Source organism: Tasmannia lanceolata, unplaced genomic scaffold (genome assembly GCF_043159265.1).
Source record: "Tasmannia lanceolata isolate RefF3 unplaced genomic scaffold, GAP_Taslan_0.1 ptg000018l, whole genome shotgun sequence".
NCBI classification, from domain to species: domain Eukaryota; kingdom Viridiplantae; phylum Streptophyta; class Magnoliopsida; order Canellales; family Winteraceae; genus Tasmannia; species Tasmannia lanceolata.
In genome coordinates, this window is record NW_027518695.1 from 41,178,388 (window position 1) to 41,188,339 (window position 9,952).

Sequence of the window (9,952 nt, forward strand, 5' to 3'; positions counted from 1 at the left end):
ACAATGGAGTTTGGACTCCACTATGGTCGTTATCCCGCTGTATTAGAAGGATATAGCGATGCAAATTGGATTTCAGATTCAGAAGAAACTAAATCCACAAGTAGATATGTTTTCACTTTGGGTGGTGGTGCTGTCGATTGAAAATCTACCAAGCAGACCTGTAGATCACGTTCCACCATGGAATCTGAATTTATTGCTTTAGACAAAGCAGGTGAAGAAGCGGAATGGATTAGGAATCTGTTAGCAGATATTCCTCTATGGTGCAAGCCAATTCCAGCTATATCTATTCATTGTGATAGCCAAGCTACAATAGCAAGGGCTAAGAGTAGAACATATAATGGTAAATCCAGACACATACGTCTGAGGCATAATAATGTGAGGCAATTGCTTTTTGATGGAGTGATTGCAATTGACTTTATAATGTCAGAGAGAAACTTGGCAGATCCACTAACCAAAGGACTAGCTAAAAAGCTAGTGGCTGAAACATCAAGAGGGATGGGGCTAAAGCCTATCAAATAGAATCACCAATAACGGCAACCCAACCTATATGACTGGAGATCCCAAGAACTAGGTTCAATGGGAAAAATAAGTTATTCGAGTGATCGGTGAAAGCACTGTACTTAAATTATCAAGAGAATGAAAGACTTCTCTTGGCCTATCCCTAAGATATAAATAGTACTAACTGTAACGATATGGAGGAAGAGCTTTGCTCTGAATGGGTCTATAGCTGTTTATAAGCGGGGTTCGTGGTTACAGGTACTCTTGATGGACTCACCTATATGAGTGTGGAAGTGGGGCCGCATCCTATGAGAATTAAGGCTTGTTCTCTAGAGCGCTCATGAAACAGGACCAGCGCATGGCCGAAATGTGCTACCCCGATAGAACACGGTTACATTGCCGATATCGTGTGTAATATATGAAGGTTTATTACTCAAGATTCTTAGTTCAAGACATAGTTCACTTGGAATCTTTATAGACTGGAATATATGAACACTAAGTGGAGGTTCAAGTCCACAAGACACCTTCACCCATTGCATGATATTTCAAATTTGCCCATATTTGATTTAATATATTTAATTTGAATTTTGATTCATGTGGGGGATTGTTGAATTTTTTAATCATTTAAAGCTTTTAATGCTTTGGCTTTAAAGATTTTTTATTTTGTGTTATGTGAATCAAATTTCAAACAGTTGAAATTTCATCGTTACTATGCAATCTTTAAATGCCTTTGAATATTTTATACGTTTTTATTTTTTTTCTTTATTTTGCAAACGTTGTGTGCATTAAGTGAGATAAAGAGCCGTTGAAGAGTGTTAATATATACACAACAACAGTGTATACAAGAGTAGCTCTCTCTTTTCCTCTGACACACACACGTTTTCCTTTTCTTGAAGTTTTGTTCCTTCTTTTCTATTCTTGAGTACTGTTTCGAAAGTTTCAATCTTTTCAAAGCTTTGCAAGTTTATCTTTTAAGTGGGCAATTTGATTGGCATCAACCGTTGTTCGCAAGGTCCGAGCCGGTGCGTGCACACCATCAAAGACAAGTATAGTGGTGTTGTATCCTGGAGATAGGTCACAAGAGAACCCGATTGCATACCATTCGTGGAGGGGGCGGCAATCTATCTTAAGGGTAGCGTTAATCCGTAACGTGCCTCTACCACTCATCTCTATTTGAAATTTCATTTCATTATTATTATTATTTTTAGTTTGGTTCTTGCTAACGGGTTTGAGGTTTACATTCAAGATCATCAAAGGTAATTTCAATTTCATTTTTTCCGGAATACATATTGAATAGATTGTTGAACTAATCTATTTACCCAAGATTATTCCAACAAAATAAACATATATGATTCCATGTATTATTTTGTAAGAAATATTTTTTGTTGATCACTCATAAAATCAAACAATTTTCAGTAATTGATACTTTGTTCATGAAGATTATGGCATGCAGATGGAAAGAAAATCAAAAGAAAGGGGCTTTAGTCGTTCCCTGTTAAAGCGTCGTTTGGCGATGGAATCCGCGGAGCCGCTTCCTTATGCTTGACGATTGCCTTGTGCTAGAGGAGGATGGATGTTGGTGAGTCCGTTGGAATGTTCAAAGACTATGAGATGATGTTATGTTGCTGCCTAGGATTAATAAAATAGCAAAAATTGCAGAAAAAGGGAAAGAAAAGAAGAAATCGCTTAAAGAGAATAAAGAGAGCTTATAGTTGTGGTTTTCTCGTGTGAGAAGATGTTGTTTTTTAGAGGACCCTTGTATGGGTTGTTTTTATCGAGTGGAAATGGGCAAAAATAACCGTTGGGGGAGGATCCATTGAGAAGATTTTAGGGTTTTTCAAAGAAAAACGAATTTGTGTGGGTTTTTGGAAGGAAAATTGATTTAAAATCAAGAAGCAAGCTAGATTGATTGAGATTTTCGGTGGAAATGGAATGTTTGGCTAAGGATCTTTGATTTGTATTGATTCTTGCCTTTTGAAGAAGGTTTTTTTTTGGGGGAAATGGGATTTGGGGCTTCTTTGGCAAAAAATGAAAATGGAAAGACGAAATAGTCGTTTTAGGGCTCAATGGCACTCTTTTGTAAATTCTATTTTCTTTACACTTAAAGTGACAAGGGTGTGGGTTGTAATAAAGTTCAAAAGTGAGGGCCTTTGCCTTTGTTTGATTTTCTTCTTGAAAAAAGACGTGTTTACATGGAGGGTCTGCTTAATTGGTTAAAATAGAGAGAAAGAGAGGCTTAACCGCTTTATATATATATATATATATATATATATATATATATATATATATATATATATATGTGAGAAAAGTGTAGCTACACACTCGTGTAGCTAACTTAGCTACACCGTCGGCTTAAAATACAATGGGCCCACATTGTTTGGGTGATCCAAACCATTCATTTGATAGGCCCTCACATTGATAGGGTGTGCCCAAAAAATCAGCCAGGTAGAATCATCCCAACCCTTCAAACTGTGGAGGCAAAAATGGACAGATTTGTGAAGGTTTTTGCACGTTCATTTTTGCCTCCACAAATCGTAGGGTTGGGATGATCCTATGGAGCTGCTTCACTTTCCTCTCTCTCTCTCTCTCTATATATATATATATATATATATATATATGGAGAAACATGATACCTCAGATAAGTTATCTGAGCAAGAGCTCAAAAAATCATGTGGGCCCACATTGTTTGGATGATCAAAAGCATTCATTTGATAGGCCCTTACATAGATAGGGTGTGCCCAAAAAATCAGCTCCATAGGATCATCCTAACCCTTCCATTTTTGGAGGTTAAAAATGGACAGATTTGTGGAGGTTTATACCCATCCACTTTAACCTCCACAAATCGAAGGGTTAGGATAATCCTATGGAGTAGATTTTTTGTGCACACTCTATCTATCTTTAGACTATCCAAATGAATGCTTTGGATCATCCAAACAATGTGGGCCCATATGTTTTTTTAAGCTCTTGCTCAGATAACTTATCTGAGGTATCGTGCAGAAAACATTTATATATATATATATATATATATATATATATATGAGAAAAGGGTTTCTGCGCTCGAGCGCAGATAAGCTTATCTGCGCTCGAGCACAAAAACAGGGGGGCCCATTGGGGGGGTGATCCTAAGCATTCATTTGGAAGGCCCCATCATGGATGGGGTGCCTACCAAAAATCAACTCCATTGGATCACCATAGGGTGTCCATTTGTGGGGCCAAAAATGAACATATATTGTTTGTCCACTATCTGCCCATTTTTTGGCCACACAAATGGACACCCTAAGGTGATCCAAAGAAGCTGATTTTTTGTGGACACTATATTCATGAAAGGGCCCATCAAATGAATGCTTTGGATCCCACCAAAAATGTGGCCCCCTGTTTCTGTGCTCGAGCACAGATAAGCTTATCTACACTTGAGTGCAGAAACCCTTCTCTCTCTCTCTCTGTATATATATATATATATATATATGAGAATAGAGTTCCTAAGGTGTCACCTCATATAGCTTATATGAAGTGGCGCTTAAAAACATAAGGGGCCCACTTTGTTTGGATGATCCAAAGCATTCATATGATAGGCCCTCACATAGATAGGGTGTGACCAAAAAATCAACTTCATAGGATCATCCTAGCCCTTCCATTTGTGGAGGTTGAAATGGATGGGTATAAACCTCCATAAATCTGCCCATTTTTAACCTCCATAAATGGAAGGGTTAGGATGATCCTATAGACCTGATTTTTGTAGGCACCATATCCATCTAAGGGCCTTTCAAATGAGTGGTTTCGATCACCCAAAAAATGTGGGCCCCTTATGTTTTGTGAGCGCCACCTCATATAAGCTATATGAGGTGACACCTTAGGAACTCTATTCTCTCTCTCTCTCTCTCTCTCTCTATATATATATATATGAGAAAAGGGTCAAAGAATAATTCATTAAAAATGTATGAAAAATAAAACTCACAAAAGAGTAGAAATATAATACCTATCGTGGCATGCAAAGTTATTAGAGATGACCATTAAAGGTCAAGTTGCCTAATATTTGATTTGATACCAGACCAGAAATATTCCCATATGAGTCCTATATCACGATATAGGAGATTTCATATATGTAGAAATGAATGTGTGTGTGTGTAGAAATGGAACTATTATGCTTACACTTCGGATCAAAAAAATTATCCAAGGGATATGTATCAATGTCTGCAGAGGAGCTGATGTGCTTCACGTCAGCAGGATTCAATGCGGCTGATTGCCACATACCCTGTTGTTGGGTGTCCCAAGTAATCAAAAGGGGCAGATATATCACTTCCCTTGGCTTTTACTCCAACTAATCAAGACTAGTCCCTGTATTATTGCAACTGTAGTCATTGTAAAGGAACTGCATATGCACGCATATTGTTCGTAAGATTACTTGAGCTACATTATTTTTATTTTTCAGTTCTCATTACGAACCCAAGAAAATACCAGAAAGGAGGAAAAAAGTGACATGTGATCTTTTAAATGCAGGAGCAACACAGCATGATATGTGCAGTATTTAAAGCATGTATGAAAGCAGTCTGGTTTTGAGGCTAATTCATAGAAATAGACATGACATAACTATATGGACGTTGATTTTTTATTAGCCAAACCGTAAGACATTACATGTTTTAATGCCCAACTTTTTTCGTAAGGAAAATATTTTCGATGTTATGCATTTTTAAATTCTATTTCGTTTCTGGTGATTTTATATAGGAGATTTCATATTCATTTTTCCCCTGCTCATTTATAGACTATCAAAACAAAATATCTCTATTTTCTACTGTGATGTTTTTTCCTGTTGTATGATGTCTCAATTTGTATTTGTTTGTTTACTCATTACTGTAAATTTATTTCCCATCACTTAAAGGACCTTTTGTACCTTTGAGATATGATCCAGTGCAGAGATCGTTGATGTCTCATTTAATGACTCCAGAGAGTGAGATTTGGAAGTAGAGAACGTTGATGTCTCATTTTATGCCTTCCCAGGTAAAATCTCTTCTATGAGTAGAAGCTCTGCTAATTCTTAAAACTATGTATTTGTGTTGTGTAGGTGTCTTGCCACCACTTACTTTTTGATAACCTTACTTCCTAAACCATATATGGAAGGTTTGTTTAGGTGTAAATGATTATCTTTCTCTTGGATGAGATCTTCTATCATATTTTTTTCCCAAGCTTGAGAAGAACAATATTTGTTGGTTTTTCTATTGAATGATTGATGATTGGAAGTTTGTCTCTAAGTTTATATTGTTGGTTTTGCTGTACATTATCAAAAGCGACTGAATAATTGCTTTTTAGTGTTATTTGACCCGGATTATATCTCACTCCTGTGTTACAACCCCCTTTTTTCCTTATGAATAATTTACTCTTCTGAATGGGGATGAAATCCTGGAATTGCGTTATTTACTTTAATTTCAGGTTTTGGAAAATTCTAGGTGCCACGTGGGATATAAGCGGGATGGGGAGGCTGTCCACGTGGGTGTGAACAGTGAAACCCCCATCCTGCTATATTATAATAGATATGAGAACAATATGATAAGCTTATCTGCACTCGAGTGCTGGAAACAGGGGTAGGCCACATTGGGAGTGGGGATCCAAAGCATTCATTTGACAGGCCCGCCCCATCATGGATGGGGGGTGTACCAAAAATCAGCTCAATTGGACCATCTTAGGGTGGCCATTTGTGGGGAGAAAATGGATAGATAATGTTTGTCTACAAATCTGCCCATTTTCACCCCGCAAATGGACAACCTATGGTGATCCAATTGAGCTGATTTTTGGTGGACACCCTATCCATGAAAGGGCCCATCAAATGAATGCTTTGGATCCCCCCAATGTAGCCCACCCCTGTTTCTGCACTCGAGCGCAGGAACCCTTCTCTCTCTCTCTCTCTAGTATTCCTAGCCCATGCTATGCATGGTGTAAAATTGTGGGTCCCACCTAGTCCGGGCCATTGTTATTATGAATGGGTGTAAAATGGTGGGCCACACCCTATCAAAAGATGAGGTGGGCTCCAACCTTTGCAATGATATTTATGTGCCAGTCTTTGGAGATGGGAATGACCCTAATAATATTTTGGAGATGGGAATGACCCTAATAATACCCAGTAACCCAGCACTCTGTAATATCTAAGGGTATCAAATCTTTATACAACCTACCCCTTATGAAATATTTTGGTGTTATTTCATGTAGAATTCTTTACCCTATCCTGTTTTCTCTAGTTCCCTGTTTCAACGATATGTACATGTGCAGATGAAACTTTTAGAATCTCTACTGCTTCTATGAGGATTTTAAAGCTGAGTCCGGATTTGAACTATGTTGCTAGTAGATTAGATTTTTAGACCTAGTGTGATGGATTTGGATGTAAAACACTACCTGAACTATTCAAAGAAAACGAACAAAAAATGCTTAAATACTTTCAAACGAAAGATGAAAACAATTAAATTGCGGGTATTAGAGCAATAAATTGAATTTGATATAGATGGGGGTGATGACTATGGGCTGTGTTTGGATTGAAAGTTTTTTCTACAAAAGTTTGGAATGGAAAGATTTAAAAAAGTACCCTACTTTTTTTAAACACAAAAAGAGACTACATCCTCTAAATTAATCATGAGCATATCATTTCCATCTAAATTGGGGAAAGAAAAAATTGTTCGTTTTTCTTGCAATCCAAACAGGCCTATAGAGGAAAAAATTTTGTTAGAAAAACAAAAAACTGCAATATAACAACAGAAGCAAAATCCTTGAAGGATAAAAGAGCCAACAGGGGAAGAATAGATTCAATGTTCTTCCTACATCGCCATTTTTAAGCGTGACTGACACATGATCGGTTTACTAAGAGGATATTGACAATCCTGAAAAGGAAAAAAAAATTATTCATTAACTAGTGTAGATATTAATTTCAAAAAGAATATTGTGAAATGGTAGCAGGGGGCAGAATCAATGATGTTGACCTAGCAGACTTAGACACATCCAAAAATTACACCGTATAGTTGTAAGGTCTTACACCATATAAAAACTCTCTTTATATGTATAGCTTTTCATTCGTCTCTCTCTCTCTCTCTCTCTCTAAACAAACCCTATGAAGGATCACAACCCTTCCATCCATAATTTCTAAATACCTACCCATACGTTATGTCTTTTCAGAAATGCTTCCTATTTAAATATAGTTTCCATGCCTCTACCCTTCGTCCATCCCATATCTGCAGTTTTTTCCTATATCTTCTGCTTAAAATCCACCATTATATCAGACACCAGGTACTCTTTTTTGTTGTGCTATGTCTTATTCCTTAAAGAAAAGGCATTTTTTTAGCAATTTGTATATTGGTTTATGCTTCTACGACTTTAATGAAATTAAGTGCATCCAAAAAAGGGTCATAATGGTGCGGACCCATAATGAATAGGGAGATTTTATATGGTGTGTGTGCGTGAAGTTCAGTCTTTTTTCAAAAGTACAGTGAGACCCACTTCAAAGTATGATCCAAACCGTTCATTTGTCGGCCACATCGTAAATAGGCTGGTCCCCACAGATCATCTCCATAGGATGATCCTAACTCTTCGATCTGTAATGGGCTGCACATTATAGAAATCTGTATAGATCGGAGGGTTAGGATCATCCTATGGAGATGAAATTAAGTGCATCCATCTATAATAAAAAATAACATCAATAAGGAAATTAAGTGCATCTCTCTCTCTCTCTCTCTCTCTCTCTCTCTCTCTCTCTCCGACCAATAATCTTAGGTTCACAAACCCATCGTGAAAGGGAGATCATGTTTACAGGTATATCACGGATGATAAGGATATGCCCCACACACAACTTTTTTTGGGTTGAATATTCTACATCTGTGGGTTTCTTTTTTTTGGATTTGTGTCTTACAGTTCCTATCAATAAAAATTTCATATTGTTACCAATGATTCAGGTTGATTCAACTGGGTTTTGTCTGATGAGGATCTTCTGTCATGAAATTGCCATTCTTAATTGTTGTGGTTTCTTAGGCATCACCGGTTACTTTCATTTGCTTATTCGCATATTCTATAGGTGGATGCATTATAGGAACTGTCATGAATTACAATTTAACTTTGGGAAGTGATATCTACGCCCCTTTAGATCACTAGGGACACCCAATGCCAGTGCACAGGGGCAATCAAACCCACTGATTTTTCTGACATCAAGTACATTAGCCCCCCTTTCATCATTGATACACTGGCCGTGGGTGTCCCTGGTGATCAAAAGGGGCGTAAATATCACTTCCCTTTACTTTTTATTATTAATTGGTTCATGTACTACCAATCTCCCACTACGTGTCAAGTAGATGAAAAAATGCGGATCCCACAAGCCATTGCTAACTCCTCTGATTGTTCATACTCAATTCTTTCAATTTTCATGTTCGTTGTTTTCTTCAACAATTTCAATTTGCATGATACTTAAATGGATGGCAACAGTTATGGTTTGCACGTATACTTTTTCTGATCTCTCTAGCTAATAGTTGAATATCTTCAACACGTTAACTCGAACTCAAAAGGTGCCTAATGGCATTGATTTGCTATTTATGATTGAGTATGCGAGTGTCCTATATCAGGCTGTGCTCCTCATTGAATGTTTCAGCATGGTGTTGTTCATTCAATTTGCAACAAAAAACATATGAATGACTTTTACAAATACCTCCTCACCCAAAACGTTTTAAATAGAATTGAGCGATGCATTTTTTTAAAATGTCCATCCCATATCTGCTTCTTCTCATTTCTTCTGATCCGGATCCACCATTAATATCAGACACATGTACACTTTTATCGTGCTATGTTATTATTTTTAATGGTGTTTTATCCATCTGGGTTTCAGATGGACTTTCTCCTGCACAATCGGCATTATTTAAAACAATTTCTCATACTTATATCCTTACTGGTTGTGAAGCACAACTGGCACAACACCGGTACAGCCGTACACATTCTCTCGCTCTTAACATCACACACACTCGCAACAACATACTCTCTGTCCTACAATCCGTCAAGATAATTATCCTATTTTCTTTCTTTACCCAAATATACCCATTCATAATAACAACCGCATACTTCTAAAATACAAGTATATTTACTTATCTTATATATCATAATTAAACCTCATCCCTCCTCATTCAACGTGGGTTTCATAAGCTTGCTATTTTCTATCATAACTAAACTCTTATGCTTTTCATTTGTACATTACTAATATACGTTAAATTTTGTACATATATTGCTGCCTGAAACAGTACTATTATCATACATTACAAACTGTTGTTCTGTAACAATACTACGTGTTGTATCTACTATGAATTTTTCCCTAAACAACATCTTGAATTAGAATGCGAAAAATGATTGAAGTAGCTTGTTTAATTTGTTGTTGCAGATAAAATGGAAAGAAAATTTTATACATTCTCTTTCAAAGATTTGTTGAATGATATATTACAAATCA